Consider the following 22,896-nt stretch of genomic DNA (forward strand, 5'->3'; position numbering starts at 1 on the left):
CGACTACCATGCCTGCAATGCAGACAATCGCAATAGAGAGAGAGAGACGCAGTATAATTGACTCAGAGTGGAGTTTAGACCACCCTGATCCGAAACATCCCTTCCACACGAATACATGGTGGAGATATTCTAAATTATTGGCAGAAAAGGCAAACATGAGCAAATGTTATGTGTGCTCTGTAATGCCAGCGTCCCTGCACCATACTTGACTTAGGGCATTAAATATGTCCCTCAACCAATCTTACTGCTTGATGGCGTTAAGCGTCCACCCCGGCTATATGAATGGTAAAGCAGTATTGTTCTCAAAGGCAAACTTCTCAACTCCCCTGAAATTGCTTCCTGGCCATTCAATCATTAGCGATTTAAAGGGACCTTTGTGCACCCCACGTGATGATTACATGGCCTGGAGCCCCATCACTGAGCCATTGCGAGAGCCAATAGAAATTCCTGATTGGGTGAAATATCCTATATGTGTGGCTGCCAATGGGTCACACTATGTGGGAGCCTTACCTGAAGAGAGGTGTCAGATAACTTACTCCAATTGTCCTCACCAAAACGAACAGCACGCTATATAATTGTCTGATGAATAGTGACTGTAATAAAGATGTAATAAGGAGCCGTGCTGCTTTGGCTCTAAATAGAGCACAAGCAGCACCGCTCCCTTGGGGTGGGGAAGGAGAATGCAGTCCGGTCGTGCCGGGACCCAAGGGGACCAGATCGTTGGCAGACTGGTACTGGGTATGTGGACACCGGGTGTGGGCATCTCTCCCTCCTCTTTGGGGAGGGGTGTGTGCTCTGTCTAAGGTGATTGAACCGACCGTGATTTTTAGGACAGTTTTAGATGTGTCAGAGACACACAGCCGTAGCAAAAGAGATGCTTTGACAGGATCAGTCCCAGAATTTGTGCCATGGGAACATAGAATATGGAATGGATGGCAGAAATTTGGTCAAAGTATTATCCCTGGAGTAGGCCTGGGTTATGTGAGGGATGAGGTTGAAGTGAACAGGTATGCTTTGCTACGTTTCATCAATGCCAGTGTAAGTGTTGACACAGCTGTCCGGAAGGAATTGACAGCCATACGCATGATGACACTCCAACACAGGTTGGTGCTTGACCAGATGCTGGCCGCTAGTGGCGGCGCTTGTACGATAATTGGGGAAACGTGTTGTACTTACATCCCAGAAAATGATGCTGATGGAGGTGAAATCTCTAGGGGGATTCGAGCAATGACGAGATTGCGAGCTGAGTTAAAAACTAGAGAAGTGAAGGGAAAGGGATGGTTTGAGTGGCTGACTGGAACTTGGCAAGGCTTACTTGTGAAAGTGGGAGTAATATTGGCTGCGATAATGATGTTTATGCTGATTATGAATTGTGTCCTGGTGCCAATGTGTCAGAGAATGTGTGTTCCAGCTACCAGGATGTACAAGGAGGAAGGTGAAGAAGTTGAGTGGATACCACCTTATTTTGATGTAATGACTTTGAGTGAGATAGTGTAGTAAGCAATAGAAAAGGAGGTGAAAACATAATAATGAATTTGATGTTTCACAGGTTGTTTCTTATTGTTAATTTTACAGCAGTATATTCATTTTATCGTGATAAAAGTTTGTTATCAAAATAATGATTCATTTTAGTAAGGAAGGACTAATGACAACATTTTGCTAAAAGTTTGAACAGGAAGATGTTTGATGTAACACTCTGACTTACTGAAATTGATGAAGTTGTTTTTATTAATCATTTGAGGTTTTGATAATCATTTCCGTAAGGATAAAGGTGTTAAGGTTTTTTTTTCCATTATTGTTTTGTTATAAAAAAAAAAGCTAATGTTCTCTTATCAATAATTTTCCCTTTTTCTAATTGATAACAATGTCTGATTCTTATCAAAAGTGAGGAATTGTCAGGGTAAAATAATTGATTGACTGCTTATTGATTGATTGTTGATTATTGTAGACTCTGTTTAATTATGATTTAGTTGACATGCATGGATCAAATCTGAGGCACTCAACTACTTTTGCTGGGAAGCAGTTTGTTATGTTGAACAGGCAAACCCACCTGGAGAGGAGTGGATAACGTAGTATTTGTCTTCCTGGTGTATAGAAGATTTTGTTTTAGTTTGTTGTAAAGATCAGGGTCTTATTTCGTCTCCATGGGAAATATCCCGTGGGATTGAACCAGTCACCAGTCATCTGAGCCAGGGGGCTGGGCTGACTATATCTGACATGAAATGTTTATGTTCGGCGCACAATGATTTTGATATTGTGACACTCTGCAGAGTCCTGATGATTGAAATAAACGAATCCTTATTCATTACAAACGAGCAACTAATTTATTGGTGGATCAACAAGGCATTTCATTTTAATTTTCCACAACAGACCCCTAAACTGTGCCAAATTAGACAACTGACCCTCATTTGATAAGATGATGTCCCAGAGCACCACATCTGATAAGATTTTTGCTTTAGATGTTTTATTACAGAAAGGGCCCTATCGTTGCATCGGCGCAGTTTCTAGGCCGAGCGGCAGGCGCAGATCAAAGCAGTGGGCGTGGACAGGCGCACTTGATATCGTCGTGCTGGCGCTAGATGCAGCCCAAAGCATTACAACTAGGGCTGCACGATATTGGAAAAAACTGACATTGCGATATTCCCCGCCCATGCGATATATATTGCGATATGAAAAAATACAGATTTTCACCAGATTAGCTCTATTTGAAAGAAAATAATATTTCTAGAATGATTGGGATGATTTTGTAGAGGAGTCCATCTGATTTTGGAGGGGAAATTAGGTATTTTAATGTTTCTCAACCACTGGGCTGTGACCTACTGGTAGGCCCAGAGCGTCATCTATCAGGGTGCATACACATTTTGACCAATGGATTTCCATGACTTACATACATGAAAAAGTGAGTTATGACATTCTACTTTAAAATGTCACTAGCCTATACTTCACTATGTGTAATGCAGCCTTTAAAACCAGGGAAAGACAACATGTATGCTGTATCACCATATTACCATCCAACATCTAAGACCATATGGTCTCAAATCACAATACAATATGGATATAAATTTGATATATTGCCCACCCCTAATATTGAGTGCCAGAATCTACCTCCCAATGATGCTATTTGCAGAAAAACATTAGATTTAATTGATTATAATCACTGCTTTCAACTTCTTTCGTTCTTCTAACGTTTCAATAAATCAACAATGAAACACCGCTGCCACTTCACACATGGTTACTTCACACACTTGGTCTGACCCCCCTCCAGAAACTACCAAGTGGTACGCTCCGCATTTGGGGAGTTCCGGTTTTTGAGCGCACGCAGGGCAGTACAGAGATGAGGATTCACATGCAGCCGACCGGTGACAAACAATTCATTCGTGAAAAGTAATAAATATATATTTAATTGCCCAGCTATGTCTATTGTCTTTTTATTTTCACCGACATGTTTTGTGTAAATGAGTCGCTATGTATGATTACCTCTACCGTAACGTTACTGCTATCATCTGATGCATCATCAGACTGAGGGGGAGAGAGAGCTGCGGTGATACACGGACAACTTCTCAGTAATCACTTTAGCCTTCGTGTCATAAGTTGCGGTCTTGCTTTTTGGTGTTTCAAGAGTAAATATCTCCACTCCACGGACATGTTGAGTTACAGCTGCCAGCCTGCTGTATACTAGTGCGCTGCAAGCTGTGGACAAGTCCGCCTCGCAATCACATCGTTTACAGACAGGCTACTGTCAGCAACGCAACATAAGCAAAAACAATTCAATTTTGCTCTCTGTGCATGTTTGTTGTGTTGAAGCTAAGCATTAAATGAGTGAGTACAGTAGCTCTCCTTTGAGAGAGCCTGCATTTCACTCAGTAGGCTACCCCTAAAGTGAGAGTTTATCAAGCAACATGACGAGTTAATTTGCTTTTGACATCGCACGTCCTGCGATGTGACTATCGCGCATGCGCACATCGCAATGTCGATGTGTAAACGATATATCGTTCAGCCCTAATTACAACCACGCCTTTTAGGCGTAAAATTATGCACTGTCATGCTCATTGGATAAGTGCAATAAACGAATGGCACGCTTGCCTTTTTAGCTCCAATTCCACTGATCCCGCAAAACCAGACGAAACCCAAGCCTCTGATCCCCCCCCCCCCCCCACCTCCCTTCATCCCGTCTGTCTCCATATATCGGCTATTATTCCATATTATGATGCTTCTCAAACCAATCTAACTGCAGTTTAAATAGCCTACTGCAAGCATGTAAATACGCTACACTATAGCAAGATCAAAGTGAAAATAATGTTCTATGCATCAGCTAGAAAAATATAGCCTATTAGATTGGTGAAAGTTTGTCCAGAAAGATATCATTTTCTCTCGCCTGCTGCAGGAAGGATGATGCACATAAATATACCCTACATTGCATAGTCATTGCATAAATGTGTTTTTATTGTAAAACTAAATGTGAAATAGGGCCAAGTTATTGGAGGGACATCACAGTATAGCAGATGCCATTAGAAGCGCGTTCCGAAGCGCGTTCCGCTGTTACTTCTCTAAATCACGTTAACTCGACAAGGGGTATATATAGGCCCAGGAGGACATATATGTTTCACATAGGGTGGTGTTTTCATTTCGATGTTTTATTTGGTCCAATATTGAAATGTTGACAATGGCAGGCTGTGTTACCATTACACATTAATTTAGAACTACCTTTTATATCTATTTTGGCTCATTTGGTGGCTATTTAGTAGCGAAATGAAGAAACACAATGCATGCTGGGAACTCAGAGAGAGAGAGAGAGAAGGGTGACAGAGAAGAAGCAGTGAAGGAACAGAATAGGCCTGCTTTTCAAAAGCGCAAAGCGCTAAATGTAGGCCAGGTCCCAAGATATCACTAGGCTGGTATTTAGCGCCGACACGCCCACTTTGGGACTGCGCCACGCCCATTCGGCCTAAAGCGCATTTGGCAGCCTAAAGCCTATTGCTAACTTGCCGAAACAGGCGCAAGGCACGTTTTTTTGCGGTTAAGGCCCGTAATAGCGCCGATGGCCTGTGGGAGAATAGAGCCCAAAGTGTATGAAACCCATGACCAAAATAGCCACATTCTGTCATTGTGTTACTTATGGATTGAATTCACATCTGAATGAAAACATATTTGAATGATTTCAAATCCTTGACTTGCTGTGGTAAGTGATGTAAAAAAAAAATATATATATAACTATAATACACAAATTGAAATTCTGGGGACATGAACATGATATATGCAAGTCCTGGAAAGTGAACATGTAGGTAGGGAGGGGAGGCTGGCTAGTGAAAAGGTAAGGGCATTCATAAAACCACTCAGAAATGCTCACATTTTGGGATGAAAAAGGTGACGGTCACCTAAAGGGGACTATTTGCACCCCTGCAAATCCTACGTAGTCACATACAGAGAATTTAGCCAGAAATATATTTGTAAGGGTTACACCAGATTATCTTGCAAATCAAGCCCTTTTCAAGTTTGTTAAAATTCAAGTATATCCATAACCTTGAAAACAAGACAGGTAAAATCAAGCATTTTAAAACGAAATCAAAATGGATAAAATATGTACATTGCAGCTATCGACATAGAGCTGTAGATCTTTATTGCAACCAGTCTTCCCTCAGTCTTTTCCAACTCTGAGCTGTCTCCGTGGCTAGCAAAGAACGTTGATAGTCCTCTTTGAAATGACTAGGCTACTGCAAACTCGCAGGTCCCAGCTAATGGAGCCCTATGCTAATGCTAGCTACCTAGCGTTAGGCTAGCCATAGCGCTCAATCTTTTGGGAAACAATGCGAAATAAGCCCTCGCCCGTTTCCTCTGCTTCTCTCCTCTTCTTCGCCATGCACGCGCTAACTACACATTTAACCCTTGCCATTATCGTTTGATGAACAAACGAAGTAAAGTTGAGTAATAGCAAGATTGCGTGAATAATGTTGCAGCCAGCGCCCCAGGGCCTGCCTGCTTCTTCTTCTTCTATTGTTTTATGGCGGTTGGCAAACAACCTTTTGTGCATTACCGCCACCTACTGGAGTTTGATTTCTTCTTCATAGTGGAAGGGCCTGCCTGCGGGCTGGGCGTGGACTTATTAGAAGGCCATGAGCCCAGTGCATTGTGCGAAGTGGAGTATTTCTGCCCCTTCGCAACTCATAAAGTGATCAATGACATATCTTCTGCCCTCGACTGTAAACAACACTGTGCCGCCATCTTCATTGATTTAGCTAAAGCGTTTGACACAGTCGACCACTCCTTCCTTAATTGTTGACAGGCTTAGCAGCATCGGGGTCTCTGGTCCCTCCCTGGCATGGTTTTCAAACTACCTCACCGATAGGGTGCAATTTGTCAGCTCTGAACAACTCCTGTTGCAGCCCCTCCCTGTCTCCAAGGGTGTGCCTCAGGGCTCAATATTAGGTCCAACTTTGTTCTCTGTTTATATAAATGATTTAGCTATCTCTGTTGGTGATCACTCATTCACCTTTATGCCGACGACACCATTCTATACACCTCTGGCCCTACCCCAGATGCTGTAGTCACAATTATCCAGTCTAGTTTCAACAGCATTCAACAGGTTTTCTCCTACCTACGCCTCATGTTAAACACCTCTAAGACCAAGGTCATGTGGTTCAGTAAAAAGGGCTCTGTGCACATGTCACCTCCCCAGATCAGTACCCTCAATGGAGCGACCCTAGAGCACGTCTCTGAATATAAATACCTGGGCATATGGCTGGATAACACTGTCATTTTCTCAGCATATTAGCAAGTTGCAAGCCAAGGTCAAATCAAAAGTTGGCTTTCTCTATAGAATGCGCTCCTCTTCACTCTGTCTGCTAGACTCACCCTGGTTAAAATGACAGTTCTTCCCATGTTAGGGTGTATTCACACCTATCTCGTTTGGAGCAGTTGTTCCGAAACAGAGAGCATTTTCCCCCTTGGTGCGGTTCGTTTGGGGGAGTGTGAACACAGCAATCGCACTCGGATGCGGGACAAAACAAGCGGACCGAGATCGCCAAGAAAGGGTGGTCTCGGTCCGCTTCCAAACGAACTCTGGTGCGGTTCGTTTGTGGTGAGAACGTGAGCCGACCTCGATCCGCCACAACAGCAGTAAACGGTGCGCATTTTTGGATAAACCAGCTGCCGTAGTCAGCTGCGCTGTGCGTAATGGCCTGAAGAACGAACATTTTTTATCGTTTAAAAACAACATCTTTCAGATCCTGTTTTGGCCACTTGTGACTTGCATCGATAAACTTTGGGGGATTTTTGGATCATCAAATCAGCAGTTTGAACTCAATCAACTTACCTCGGACCATGGGAAGCAACGTTAATGTGTTGAATCTCTATGGATTTTGCCTGTAAATTATGTGCGCGCCCTCTCTCTCCCTCTCTCTCGCTCTCTCTGGTCTCCATTCAATAAATGAAAACAAATCGTGGTAATCAGAGCCAGCCTTCTTTGTGATAAGATTGTCTGGTTCAATCAGACAATCAGACTGATTGCATGTCTTCCTCGAAATGTCCGTTATTATTAAATTATTTATTAATATTTTATTCCTGACAGGACAGGTGTTCATATAGCCTATGTCTCGGCTAATCCTCATCTCCGTGATAGTAGCCTAATAGCAGAATTTGCGAGGGTCTTTGATCTTCTATCTCCAAATTCCCAATAGCCTAAATAGGCTAAATAAATACATAGGCTTACATAGCATACATAGCATACATTAATAAATAAAGAAAGAACTTTCTCCCTCTCTCTCTCTTGATCCCTCCCTCTTTCCCCTCTCTCTCTCTCTCTCTCTCTCTCTCTCTCTCTCTCTCTCTCTCTCTCTCTCTCTCGCACGGCGGACGCCCGACATAGCCTAAAATGTAGGTCTAACAAAACGCATTTTTATAATCATATAGGAAAATCTCTGGGAATTATTTTGTCCATCCCGAGAGGCTATTAGCCTATCAGCGTGTCTGCTGGCCAATCCAGGAAGTTTGACAATACTATTTGGACCGTTTCATTTGTGGCTGTGTGAACACAAACGAACCAAGGCACAAATGCAACAATTGTATCAATTAAGTACCTGAATCGGAACAAAGCAAACGACCTACAGGTGTGAATACACCCTTAGACTATGGTGACACCATGTTTCGCTCTGCCTGCAAAACTGCTCTGCAAAAGCTAGATGTTATCTATCACTCTGCCATCCGTTTCGCTACAAATGCCCCTTTCAGAGCTCACCACTGCACTTTATATTCCTCTGTAAACTGGCCATCCCTACACACCCGTCGCGAAATACACTGGTTCATGCTAATTTACAAAACTCTCCTTGGTCTGTCACCTCCCTACCTGTGTAGTTTGTTGCAAATTGCACCTGCTGCGTACAACACCCGTTCTTGCTAACCTCATCCTGCTGAAAATCCCCAAAACTCATTCTGTAATCGGTCATTCGTCATTCCATTCTGCCGTGCCACAGACTTACAAAAAACACAAAATACTGGACAATTTCATCTCCAAGTCAGCTTTCAAGGACTCTCTCATGGACATATTCACTGACACCTGCAACTGCTTCCTAACGACTGTTTTGTTTTGTTTGTCGGTCTTGCCATGTTTTAACTGTGTTTTAACTTGTGTTTTAATTTGTTCTAAGTAACTTTGTATTTATTTTATCCCCTACCCCCTATCCCTCAAAAGGCTGTGCCTTCTGCCAGGTCGCCATTGTAAATAAGAATTTGTTCTTAATGACTTACCTGGTTAAATAAAGGTTAAATCATGCTACATCGAACCCACTCCTACCGGGATGAGCCAGCAAGTCACGTGAGGATCATGTTCTTTGACTTCTCGAGCGCATTCAATACCATCCAACCACTCCTGCTGAGAGAGAAGATGATAAAGATGGGGGTGGCCCCCCTCTTCATCGTGTGGATTATAGACTACCGCAGTTCGTCCGGCTGGGGAACTGCGTCTCGGAGACGGTGGTGAGCAGCACACGGGCTCCTCAGGGGACTGTTCTTGCACCCTACCTGTTCTCCCTGTACACGGCAGACTTTCAGTACAACTCGGGAGTCCTGCCACGTCCAGAAATACTCAGATGACACAGCCATCGTGGCGTGTGTGTGTGGGGGGGGGGGGGCAGGAGGCGGAGTACAGGGACCTGGTGGGCGCCTTCTGCAACTGGAGTGAGCGGAATGGCCTCCTCCTGAACACCACCAAGACCAAGGAGCTGGTCGTGGAATTTCGCAGGACAAAGCCTCCCGTGCAACCGGTCTGCATACGGGGCAGCAACATTGAGGTGGTGCAGACCTACAAGTACTTGGGTGTGCACCTGGACAACAAGTTGGACTGGTCCGCTAATGTGGATGCGATCTACAAGAAGGGCCAGAGCCGGCTGTTTTTCCTGCGGAGGCTCAGGTCCTTGACGTCTGTGTGGAGATGCTGCACATGTTCTACCAGTCGGTGGTGGCTAGCGCCCTTTTCTGCTGCAGTCTGCTGGGGTGGCAGCATCACGGACAGAGACGCCAGGTGACTGGACAAGCTGGTCAGGAAGGCTGGCTCGGTGCTGGGGAGGAGCCTGGACCCTCTGGGGACCGTGGTGGAGAGGCGCACGATGAGCAGGCTGCTGGCCATCATGAACAACGACACTCAACCTCTTCACCACACCCTGGAGGTCCAGAGCAGCAGCCGCAGCGGGCGGCTTATCTCCCTGCACTCAAGGACGGAGCGACACAGGAAGTCCTTCGTCCCCACGGCCATCAGGCTGTTTAACAAGTCTGTCGACAGCAGGAGATCGCCGGCACGCAGCAGGACTAGAAGGTGAGACTGCGTGCCTCATGGGCGATGGGGTCATGGTTGCTGGGGCCCATCAGACCAGTAGTGACAGTATGGGGGACTGAGCGCCACCCAGACGCTGCTGTGGACTAGATATGGGCACTGTGCAATTTGACTAGATATGGGCACTGTGCAATTTTGACAACTAGTATATTAGTATTTTGGTAACCTATAATCTACCTTTTAATCTTTTAATTAGCTCTTACTTCTTAATCTTTTAACCAGAAACCTGCCTGTCATGTTACCGTCTTGTACCGTCTGCATTGTCCTGTATTGTCATGTTTGTTGGTTTGTGTTATGTCTCATTTTGTCTTTGGCGAGCTGCTACACTGGATACCTGAATTTCCTCACAGATTAATAAAGTACTTACCTACCTAACCTCAGTGTAGGGTCACCCAATAAGGGAGTGTAAAACTCCTTGTTGTCAAGTTGTCTCAAGATTTCTATACGGTAAGCCTTTGTCTTGGATAACGACAGCGCCCCCTTTATCAGCATTTCTAATAACAATGGTAGAATCAGAAGAAAGTGCAACCAAAGCTTTTCTCTCATTTATTTCTATATTAGAATAGAGTTTATTTTTATTTTTCAGCTGTGTCTTGGACATCACCTCATGTTCAATCAGTCTGCAAAAGGTAGCAACTGAAGAGTTCAATGCAGGCGGGCCAAAAGTACTTTTCGCCCTCAGGCCTCTTTCAGGCATGGACGTGGGCTCAGCAACAGTCTGTGAGGGATTCAAATGAGGATGTGAGAGGGGAGCACCCTTATCAAAGAAAGCACAGAGTTTCACATTTCTCAAGAATGTAAACACTTCACACACACAGGTCGCACTTGAAAATGAGATCTAGGTCTCAAGGTGATTCACCTGTATAAATAAAGGTTAAATAAAAATAAAATAAAATTCTGGTTTTAAAGAGATCAGCTCTAGTAGAAGGAACGAAAGATAAACCTTTTGAGAGGATGGTCATCTCCTGTGAAGACAGGGGTCTGCTGGACAAGTTGATCACGTTCCCCTCTTCTGCTGGCTCCCTCTTCCTCTCTTGGCGAGAGTGGTGTCCCCCCCCCCCCCCCCCCCCCTCTGGGTGGGGCGGTGACTGAGGCCCGTTGGGGTGAAGTACCTGCAGCCAAAACCTGCAGGTTTTGGCCTAAAAAAGGCCGTTGTCTGGAGCCTCTCGCTGGGTCCTCGCTCCCCGAGTCGTCCGTGGACGTCCCACTGGAGGCCGTGCACCCCTCTCCTCGTCTGCGTCGGTAGAGGCGAAACGAGCTCGAGCCGTCAGATGACACGGTTGTTCTTGTAGTCTAGTGTATCTCTGCGATATTTGTTGAGCTTAACTTCCAGGACCTGCTTCTCATATGTATCTTTCAGAGTTAAGCAACTTGTCTCTTTAAACTGTTGCATGTTCAACTTGTTTGTAATTTCTTTTTTCAAGTCTGTGATCTCAGTTCTGATGTTAGAGACCTAAAACCAACAGGAACCAACAGCTCATCACATTTTAACTGTCTGACCCTCTGGAGCTATTCCAGAACTGCACACAGTGTCGCATAGGCTTCCACGTCATGTCACCACAGCCAAATTCAACCTGTAGTGTTGTTGATGTGTGCGCTGCTGTGCACTGATTACCCCAGGCTGAACCAGGTGAGGGAAAGAGAATTTCCGTGTTCGTCCTTTGAAGTGATGACGTTATTGACATATAATATCCCCGTCGACTCAACAGTGTAGTCTCATTTAGCCGTTTGCTAGCTAGCCGCCATTTTAACGGTACGTAAAAGCTTCAAAACTCATAAAAGTGGTCCTCATGTGTGAAGATTATCCTGCTGAACACTGGTTCACGTTTGAATACGCTTGGTTAACCACAGACCTCATTTGAAGCATCGCGCCAAAAACCCATTCAAAAATCCCATAGGTAGAAACAGTGAAGAACCCAGAAGTGTTAGCATCGATGTTTTCCGGACTCATTCCTGCGGCTCTCTATTAGTAAAAGAAGTAAAGTCACTTTGAATTAGGGCTGCAACAGATCACAAAACTCACAGTTCAGATTGTATCATGCTATTGAGTCACAGATCAGATCATTTTTCAGTTCAGCAACAATAATAATTAACAAATTTGATACTTTGGCTCTCTTATCTTTGTTGAAAAAACATTCAGATATAAAAACAGTGCATGCATGTGGTCAGCATGGTGGTACACAAATAAAACAAGAATATGAAATTAAATAAACATTGTAATTATTTACTCAAAAAACTGAGTTGGAAGAAATAAACTCCATTAGATGTTTTTATCGGTCAAAACTGAAGCCACTTTTTCAAAACTCTTCATACAGTCTGCATTACCAACATGCATCTTCATCATCTCACCTCCAAAACTCACTCAAACCACCAACACACATCATACATGTCTCACAATAAGCTCATTCAACCATAACGCTTCATTCACACAGACAACCTACGCCTTGCCTTGCCTCAACCCACGCCTACGCCGAGCTGGGCGTGAACCTGTTACACGCTTTTGCGATCACACCGCACGCCTTTTGCACGCCGAACCTGGAGCCGAGTCACAAGCGCCTCTCCTCTCTCCCGACTGTATTTTTTCACGTGTTGTCCAGAATTGTCATGGGTAGCCTCTAGGTAAAATAAATCGGATATATTTAATGTTATATTGATGCTGGATATGTATAACCAGGTCTGACTATAGTCGGACATTTTAGAGAGGTGATCTTGCAAGAATATGTGCTGGCAGCCTGGCACAACAACATTGTCCATCTTGCTTCTTCGGTCGCTATTCTCTCTCATGAAGATTTGTTTGCCGGCGGGGAGAAAGCCCCACGTGATAGCCACCCGTCAATCTCTCCGTCTCTCTGCTCAACATGTTGTAGTAACTCCATTTTATTTTGAAATTCAGTTGACTTTTCCATTTCCGACGGATATTGTGCGTTTTTCTTTCATGGCTTGACAGAAGAAGTCTGCCTGCACGCGCCTTGTCGGCTTCAAAATAGAACTCACGCCTATTCGATAAAATCGGCAAGGCATAGGCAAGGCGTGGGTACACGCAGGGTTCACGCTCAGGCGGCCGGTGTACACAGCCTCGTTGACTAAAACGGACGCCTATTAAAAAGCGTGGGTAAAGGCAAGGCATAGGCAAGGCTTGGGTCGTCGGTGTGAAACCAGCCTAAACATTGTTCTCACTGAGAAAGCACACACGCGCGCACGCACGCACATTGCACGCACACACACGCACGCACGCACGCACGCACACACGCACACACACACACACACACACACACACACACACACACACACACACACACACACACACACACACACACACACACAGCTCCTCTCCTACCTGAGCAGGTGAGTCCTACAGCTTTGCCAGGTGAGCAGGTGTTTCTAGCTGAGCCTGAGCTTCCACAGTCCAGGAGAACAGACTCATTGCCTTCACACTGGAACTCTTTGGTCCAAATTGGAGTCTCCCTGTCTCCATAGAGCGCCCCCTGGAGGACTGAAGGAGCCCCACAGTCAAGCTCCCTACAAACCACCTCTGCATCCTGCTGGTCAAAATCAGCTTCACATACTGAGGACCACGACTGGTTAGACTTCACCTCCAGTCTGCCTGAGCACAGACTAGTACCATTCACCAGCCTCACAGACTCTGGAGAGAGAGAGAGAGAGAGAGGGGGGGGGGTCACTAAAGTATTCCAGAGCAACACCACACAGACACACACACACACACACACATTACAAAATGTTGTTGACATGATTGTATTTTTTTACTCTCATGTTACAGTAACATTGTTTAACATTGTTAAATAATGGGAGGCTACTTTGTACAACCCTGCAATGTGCTTTACTCACTATGGTCATGTGATACATCCAATAACACCTATTTGAATTGAATTAGAGGGAGGGCGAGAGAGAGGGAGAGAGAGAGAGCGAGGGAGTGAGAGGCCATGTCTACAGGCTGTGGGCCGAGACCGCGTATCTGCTTTAGTTCTTGAAAGCAATGATCCTCATCGAGGGACGACCCAGCCCTCTAAAGTTGCGAAGATTATTTTCATCTTAATCAGATTCTGTTTGTTGCCACTCGAAGATTCTATGAGCCTTTCCAAAACCAGAGTTTAAAGTACGTTACATTTGCAGGCAAACGCTGCTACCTACTGCCCGGTAGAACCAATAGCATGCTAAGATACTGATGGAGGGATGTCAATGTTTACTAAGGAATGAGTTGGTCACAACAAACAAAACGACATGGTAGCAGCAGCTGCAGCACAACTATACGTGTGAGCCAGGCCAGGATTTGAGAAATACCAAGGTCATTTTAGCGTGGCGTGGGGGGCCCAGGGGGTGCCGGGCCCCCCCGATTAGACAATTTTGTCCATTTTAAAGTAAAATGCTTCAATCTGGTGCACTTTGAGAGCTTTATAGAGCTAGATCTATAAAGAACTACAGACATCATGTTAGATGAATATCCTCTTTACTGTGCTGTTGCTTTAAAATGATACAAAAAATAAATGTCTCCCCATATAATATAATTTATATTCTGCATACAGGTCACATGGCAGAATACTGCTCAATTAAATACAATGGCCCATCTACACAAACATCACTTACAGGGGAGTCACCCATTCACTTCAATAGAACTGTCCCCAAAGTCTAGCCCCAATCTAGCCCCAATGCAAAATGTGAATGTTGTGGTGAGTTATGTCTCTTCCTTCTATATAGCACACAGAGAGGAAGCAAATTGTTGCATTTCTCATCAACTGTCATATATCATGTTATTTATGAGGGCTTTAAAACATCAATGACAGATGAATAGATCTGGGGGCCGGGGCTATAAAAAAAAATGAAAATACAGAGGTCATGACATCGGTGTCCTCAATGGTAGCTACGGGCCTGGTGTGAGCATAAGTATTAATGGTTTGCAACTTGTTTGTGTTGTACAGCATTTTGTTCAAAATGGTGCACGTTGAATCAGTGTTAGCTTAGCGCTAGCTATATAGCATACGCTAAGAGTGAATAGAATTGGCCTGCATCTAGTCATTTCTAACTAGCTAGTTTTTCTCAAATTGATATAACGTTAGCATGGACCCATCTCGTTATGACAGTGGGGAGATGATGCTAGCTTTTAGGTTGATACTAAACCTTCAGATCTTTACTACCTAACATCGGAAAAGCTAGTCACAATATGCAGGCTGCAAACTCACCTTTAGGTGATAGCCCACTTTTCATCCCAAAATAGGAGGATGTCTCAGTCGTTTGATTTCTGCCCTGGTATCTGTCACCTTTTTCACTCTCCATGACTTTGCATCCCTGAATATGAAATCAGTTAGATCCATGGATCACTGCACCAAAACTTCTGATGACAAGAAATTGTCAAAATTGTTGTCTAGATGTATTAACAATACAGAAGTGTCTCGTTATTGAGTTTAACACCTTGTTACATCATTGTGATTGATTTGTTGTTCATTGTCACTAGCCTATGCATACTGCACCATCATTCAGTCAGTCAATCAATTAATCAACAACTGTATAAATCCAACTCAGGGAAATTTGTTTTGAATAGTTTGTTGATGTAACAAATGGTAGCATACATACAAGCAGATACACAAAATACTGTAGGTAAAATGTGGAAGGGAATCTATAAATGTTGATAAATGAAGATGGCTGTGAACTCTGATCCCAAAATAATTAAATTCCTACAATAGTTAAAATAATTATAATATTGTGACTAAACTTCTGTGGGCACTGGACAGGGCTCTGGCACTGGACTGTATGAGATTAAAAATTGACTTATTCTGTTTGTTTTCTTTGCAGGTAGATATTTCCACCTATTCCAATGGATCTGTGTCCTGTCAGAACCCTCAACTGCTGCAGTGTCAACTGCTACAGAACCATCTAGGTTGATAGACTTTCAGATATCAAGTATCTTGGTCAACAGGCTGGCATAAGTAATGTATCTTATAATGATCATTAAACCTGATTTGGTAACACAAAGTAGTGAACACTGTTTCATTATTTGCATCATCAGACATAGAGCTGCTATCTCAAGAGGTTTTGAGGTGTCTTCAGAGTGCATCATCAGGCATAGAGCTGCTATCTCAAGAGGTTTTGAGGTGTCTTCAGAGTGACCAGCTTACTGTACCAGGTCACTCTTACCAGAAGTGACTACGCTGTTGCCTGTTATCTGTCAAATATATTTCCAGGCTGTTAGAGGATTATAGATTATCTGACATCAGCCATCTTGATAGATATTCCAATGTCTTTAAAGATCTGTCATTGTTTTACTTTTGCAGAGTTGTTCTGAATCTTGGATTAACCAAAAAGTGAACTCTGGCTGATGTGTCTCTCTTTGGTTGAGATGTTTTGCATGAACTGTAAGACCATCTGATATTTTCAGTGTTTCTGCAAAAAAAAACACACATACACAATTAATTTAAACAGATGGACATTTGCTGGTCTCAGTTAATTTATTTTCATGGCTCAAACCTTCAGATTTATTGAAATACTGATCTATAGATGTTAAAATAAAGATTGCATAGGAGTTATGAGTGTGCACTGCAGTCTGTTTCCTTTGTTTACAACTTAGAACACACTACAAAACATGCAAAGCCACTTTTGCCTGCTCCCATCTGGCTTTTCCATCAGGTAATCCTGTCTTTGAATGTATGAGGCAGTAGATTGGAGACGTCAGGGAGCCATGTCAGCCTGGTGTTGCAGCAGTTCAGATCCACTGGTAGGTCCACTGCAGCAGATCTCATGCTTTTCAAACCTGTCTAACAAATCAATATAAAATATCAAACAATGTTGCTGCCTGTCCAAAAATCTATAGGCTGTAAGTCACATTGGTTAATTTTACATGTGTTATTAATACAAATTGAACGTTACTCTAGATTAGAGACTAGTGAGCAGATTACTAAAATATACTGTAGTGGAGGTAAGCCACATTTTTTACATGAGGTTGATAGTTTACTCACTTGTTTTCAGATAATCTGTATCAATCAAAGAGGGGAATTGAGGTGAGTAAACTAAAAACACGATGATTAAAAACACGATTTCAGACGGCAGCCCGTCTTTTATTGTCACACGAACATAACACATGCATGCAGCCACAACACACACTCATGCTGACGGTGGCCGGTGAAATATGTCCTCTGCATTTGACCCATCCGGGCTGGTCCTTTCCTCCAGGGGGCAGGCCAGGAGCAGTGGTCGCTATTTCTTTCCAGCGCCCGGGGACCATCATTGGACCATCATTGGACCAACTTCAGATGTTGTCGTCACTGGTCGGATGACGATCTTCTGCATGTTTTTAGTGGGGGGTTATGTACGGAGGAACCCCCTGGGGGGTACGAGGAGAACATGCAAACTCCACACAGAAAGGCCCTTTCGACGAGATAGCCCACCTGGGCAGTAGGCACTGAAGATATGGGGGGGTCACAACTCCAGCACCCACAGCGTCCCAGGCGAGAATCGAACTCAGGACATTCTAGCTGTGAGGCGACAGCGCTACCGACTGCGCCACCGTACCTACTCACCTTGGATAGTTTACCCACCTCATTTACCAACCATTACACCCCTGACTGTAACGTTAGTTAAATATGCTGGCTGCAGTATTGGTATTTCTAATATACTGTAGCTAATCACTTAGCGTTTTAGACAGTGACAGACCAAGGGAAGCATACAGACTGATCAGTGATTCACGTTAGCGTTGCTCATAAACTAGCGTAGTACTGCATTGACTTTGGCTCACAAAAGCTGTTAATAAAATAAACAGACTTTGAAAGGGGTAACGTTATTGTTAAGAGCAAATGGACCAAAGAACTTACCTTAAATTAGTCTTTTATTTGGATTATTTAGCAAACGCTGGCGTGGCGTGCCCCGCTTGCAATCAAAAGCTGCCGAACTTTCACGACTTACGTCACGTCTTAACACCGAATTGCTGGCTAAGTTAATAAATTACTGTGTAGTGTCTGGTCTGTCTTATTTAATCATTAAATTACTAGTGCATTTATAAATGCTATTCATTATTTGATAAGAGTTTAGTTGGTTAGTTGGGGGTTAGCTGGGTAGTGAAGAGCAGCTGGCAGGAAGACAGAAGGCTACACAGAAGGCTTTTGGGAGTTTTACAAAGGGTCCTGAGTGTGAAAGGTTGAGGAAAGATCATAAATGTTAAACAGCTATGAAGGGATTGGTGACACACAAACACAGACATACAGACTTGTGAGGAGGAAAAGGGAGATGCAGGAAAACGCACACTCAAACGCAGTCACATGCAGTCACATGCACACATTTTGGTGTGATCTGAGGAGGAAGACAGTGGGGGCCAGAGGATGTAGAGACACCTCAGGCTGTCGTAAAGGAAGTTAGACCTTTTGTTTGACAGGGAGAGGAAGAGAGAGAGGAGACATCCCAGAACTCTTTCTATGAATGAAAGGATTTAGGTGTGAAGTCAGTTTGATTGACAGGTGACACACGCAGCTGCTCTACTGGAGAACACACACACGTCTAAGCAGGGATTCGATTGGAGGAAAGAAAACAGGGCGTAACATTATGAGAGTGGGAGTTCCTTAAGTGGAGAGAGTTTATATAAGCAGGGGACGCAGGGTCAAAGGGTAGAGAACACACCCAGGGAGCATCTCTCCATGGCACACAGAGCCATGCCATACCACAACTTGTTCTTCAAATAGAAGACACTTCAATAGACTACATCCTGCTTCTGTGGTTCATCTCCTTCTTCTCCCAATGTATTTAAAATACGACAAAGTGGCAACCACGAAGGGACCTGGTTAATCGGCAGTCTGGATGGAGCGGCTTCACAACAAGGTGAGTAGCTATATCTCTCAAAATATTGAGATGCGCTGTGGTTGTGAGTTCGCTCCATCTGTGACGCCGACCAGGTCAGACGATAGTTATGGGAGAGAGGAGGTGAACACGGGAACTGTTTAAATTTATATAGCCTAAGTGATAATGCAATGATAGTGGAATAGTAGATATATATTTAAGAAATGGGGAGGTCATGTTAGTTTTTGAATTGGTAAAAAAGAAAAACGGATGCAAGATTGGATAATTTAATGAATAATAAGGCGGTGTGAGGAGTTAAGATATAGCCTATTAAATTAAGAGTGTGTTTGCGGAGAACACGGAGGGAGTAAGACATACGGATTAAATTTGTCTAAGGGTGTATTTTATGGAGGGAGTAATACAGACGGAGGGAGTTAAATAACCATATGTTTAAAAGGAGAATGAGGTGATTGTTCCTAGGCGGTACAGAGATCTGCGGCTGCCTTCAGTGTGGGTATTCCCTTATATTCACACGGGGAGTTAGACATAATAGGTTATAGTTGCCACTGATGATATAAATATCTGATCAATATTATATCAAAGTGGAACGATAGAGAAATGTATCAGCCACCTATTAGGATTTAGTGAAAATGGATTTAAAGGATTTAATGTGTGTGCAGTTTCGGAAAAGTGGCTGGTAGGTAAATTTAATAAGTTGAGAGATGCACGCACGAGTCTGGCAGAAAAACGTGTGCAGTTTTGGAAGATTAAAATTGAAAAATGAGTGTCTTTTACCTTCTAATAAGTTGAAAAAGAAGTCGCACGGCAATAGATCTTGGGCCCAAGCAAGGAATAATTAAGAGATATTGAAATGAGAGATGAGATTTTTGAGATAGTTGAAACGGGTGTTTGTTAATGAGAATTGTTGCTTATTGTTTAGGCTATTATGTGTTATGTGTTGTATGATTGCTTGATTGAGTATGAGTGTTTTGACCTGGCCAGGTCGTGTGTGTGGAATGGAGTGGAAGGAATGGGTTAAAGTGGGATTAAATATTATAAATAGCGTATGTCAGCGCGATGGCTGAGAGTAGGAAAAATGGCCTTAACATTGGCTAAATAAACCAGATTGTTAGTCCAATGTATACAATAAAAGGTTGCGCCATTGCTGCATTAGGGTTTTTCATGTAATGTTAGTATATTTTAATAGGACTGATTTAAGAAATTGAAAGGGAGCCAGGTTTGCGGGATGCTAAAGCCGTTAGCCATTTAGCATGTAGTAGCAACTTTGTAACATACTGGTCAAAATATTAACTAATTACATTACATTTTGAGTCTGAGGGGTAGAGTAGCAGCTTGCGATATCGTCACATCAAAGGGGACAGTTTAGATAGAGATATTAGTACATTTGAGTATGAATGAAATTTTAGTCCAGCGAACGAAGTGGACTGCGTCATTCTCAGAGACTCTGTGTGGAAATGATAGCTGGTGATTTCTGTTCCGCTTGAGTTAAAATGGGTGTAGAAAATGCTCCATAATGGCCCACCATCAGGCCTGTTCTTGGGGCAATTGACGCCCACCAACCAAGGAGCCCACGAGGCAATGATGATGTCACCGTCGATGTCGATGTCAGAGTTCACCTCGTGAGGTCATCGGTGATGTCAGAGTTTCCCCTGTGAGGTCATCAGCGATGTCAGATGGTCTAGGCTGACTTTGATGGCAGACGTGACTTTGTGAGGTCATCGATGATGTCATACCTCCCCGGACGTTGTGACATCACCAACGATGTCATACCTCGAATGTGGGGGGATTATAAAGGTGTTGTTCTGCTATGATATGTATGGTCCTATTCCCCTTTCTGCAATCTGTAAGCTCCGAACGCTGCTTCTGCCTTGCTCCTATCTGCCTGATACTTCATTAAAGCTTGAAAGACATCTCTGTGGTTCTAATCGATCACTGCCCGTGAGCCCTTACCTAAGATCCAGCAAACTTCACACAAGGCAAGCACACAAACTTCCTTACAATGGGTGTGCGTTAAATAAGTAAGAAAATATAGCATGTTATCAGTAAATAGAGGTTAGAATGTTGCCATTTGATCAGCACTGGAATAGCGCTAAAGGGGTTAAGGAACGGTGTTTGTTATCTCTCTGGGTTTTAAAGTTCCTGGATAGGCCGGTTGTTGATTAAATAGTAGGGCCAAGTTGGCGAGAGTAAGAGCGTGTATTTCCTTTGGGATTTTCAGAATAAGTTAAGTATAAGTTTTAGCGTGGGATATCTTGCTAAAATATATGAATAAATGGGTTTTTATGGTGGTCTCGACCTAGTTTCAAGATGAAGACCAGACACGCTGCCTCGTACCACGCGCAATCCCAGTGACCTCACCTCATGTAATCCTAGTGTGACGAGCACAAGTGTAATCCCAGCGTGACGTCCGCGTGACGCACTTGCCTATATGACGCCGATAATGTCGTCAGTGCCGAGGCTATGACGTAGCAGTATTTATAGCCATGCTCTGTGGGTCATCGTTCTCTTTCCCTGATCTTCTGGTCGCGGTACCCAAGCTGATCGCATCCCAGTCTCTGAAAGCTGCGTTTCGCTTCTCTGAAAGCTGTGTTTCGCCATTCTCAAGCTGCCTCATTCCTTCCGATCCTGCCATCAAGCATTCATGTTCGCGGTACCACTCACCCCCGTTCGCTCTCTCAGCATGTCGAGCTACGAAGACGAGGACCTTGAGGCGCAGTACCAATTCGAGGTCGGGGCATCCAGCGCCGACGAGGAGATGCACAACGAAACATCCCAGCCCGGGTACGGGATGCAGCAGGCTTCCCAGCCGCCAGCCCCGTGCGCTCATCAGACGGGGGGCAGACGGCAGCAGGCTCCGGCGGCACCGAGTGCATCTCGGACGGCGGATCTCGTCGATGAGAGCGGGGCCCGCGCGAGGACGAGCAATAACTCTCAGTCTCGCGAGGGGCGAAGTGGGGAGCGCTCCGGGCCCAAGCAGGAGCATTCGGGGGTGCAGGATGAGGCAAACGCACGCCCCCGTGAGGAGCGCAGCGGCTCCGAGAGTCGAGGCATACGGCAGGCCAATACTGCCGAAAATCTCCTCAGCTTTTCCATCCTCTGCGGCGGGTCCCCCGGGGGCTTGAAGCCATGCAATCCAAAGCAGGGACCCTCAGCGAGGTCCAGGCTCGCCCGAAGACCATGCACCCAGCGCAGCCACCAGCCCAGCAGGCGGTGCCCATGCAACCAGCGGTGCCTGCAGCGCTCCCAGGTGGCATCAAAACCATCGACATGCGGGACTGAAGGCGGAGCTCCAGGCCCCGAATCACACCAAGCCCTCTCGGCTGGACCTGCTGCTGGACATGCCGCCTGCCGGCCCAGACTTCCAGGTGCAGCACTCCTGGAACAACGACGACCGCTCGCCCAACATCTTCGTCAAGGATGACAACAAGCTGGTGTTCCACCGGCACCCCGTGGCGCAGAGCACGGACGCCATCCGCGGCCGGGTGGGCTACACGCGGGGACTGCACGTGTGGGAGGTCAGCTGGGCCATGCGCCAGAGGGGATCCCACGCCGTGGTCGGGGTGGCCACGGGCGACGCGCCGCTGCATTCGGTGGGCTACACGGCCCTGGTGGGAAACAACAGCGAGTCCTGGGGCTGGGACCTGGGCTGGAGTAAACTCTACCACGACGGCAAGAACCACGCGGGCAGAACCTACCCCGCCTTCCTGGAGCCCGACGACACCTTCATAATACCAGACTCGCTCTTAGTCGTCTTGGACATGGACGAGGGGACGTTGCGTTACATAGTGGACGGACATGATCTAGGGGTGGCGTTCAGAGGACTTAAGGGCAGGAAGGTGTACCCCGTAGTGAGCGCCATGTGGGCACACTGCGAAATACGAATCCGGTACATAAATGGACTCGATGCGGAGCCCCTCCCTCTGATGGACCTGTGCAAGCGTTCAGTGCGGGCGGCTTTAGGAAGGGACCGCCTGAGCGAAATCCACGGACTGCCCCTGCCTGCCTCTCTCAAGAACTACCTGCTCTACCAATGACGGGGTCGATGACCACAGCACACCGAGCACACCCTCCTCGCTTTCTCTTTCAAGCCCAATAGGCATCGCCGCGCGCCGCGTCACTGCGAAGGCCCGATGGAGGACCAGTCACCCACGGACATGAAAGGACCCGCGAGGAAAGTATCAGCATTTCAGTATTAAATCGGGCGATTTACCGGCCCAGTAAAATCAGTCATAATCATCTCTTAAATACATAACATAGCGTCATATATTTTAGCAATCAAATCT

General features: G+C 45.0%; 1 pseudogene across 1 annotated transcript; it reads left to right on the forward strand.

Moving 5' to 3' along the window:
• The first annotated feature begins 9,617 nt into the window (after positions 1-9,617).
• Positions 9,618-22,647, forward strand: LOC310799055 (SPRY domain-containing SOCS box protein 1 pseudogene; annotated as a pseudogene). Its single transcript has 3 exons — positions 9,618-9,802; positions 21,293-21,654; positions 21,738-22,647. The product of its transcript is annotated as an SPRY domain-containing SOCS box protein 1 pseudogene (transcript).
• Positions 22,648-22,896: the final 249 nt, after the last annotated feature.

The sequence above is a fragment of the Poromitra crassiceps genome (assembly GCF_964638095.1).
Source record: "Poromitra crassiceps genome assembly, chromosome: 27".
Lineage (NCBI taxonomy): Eukaryota > Metazoa > Chordata > Actinopteri > Beryciformes > Melamphaidae > Poromitra > Poromitra crassiceps.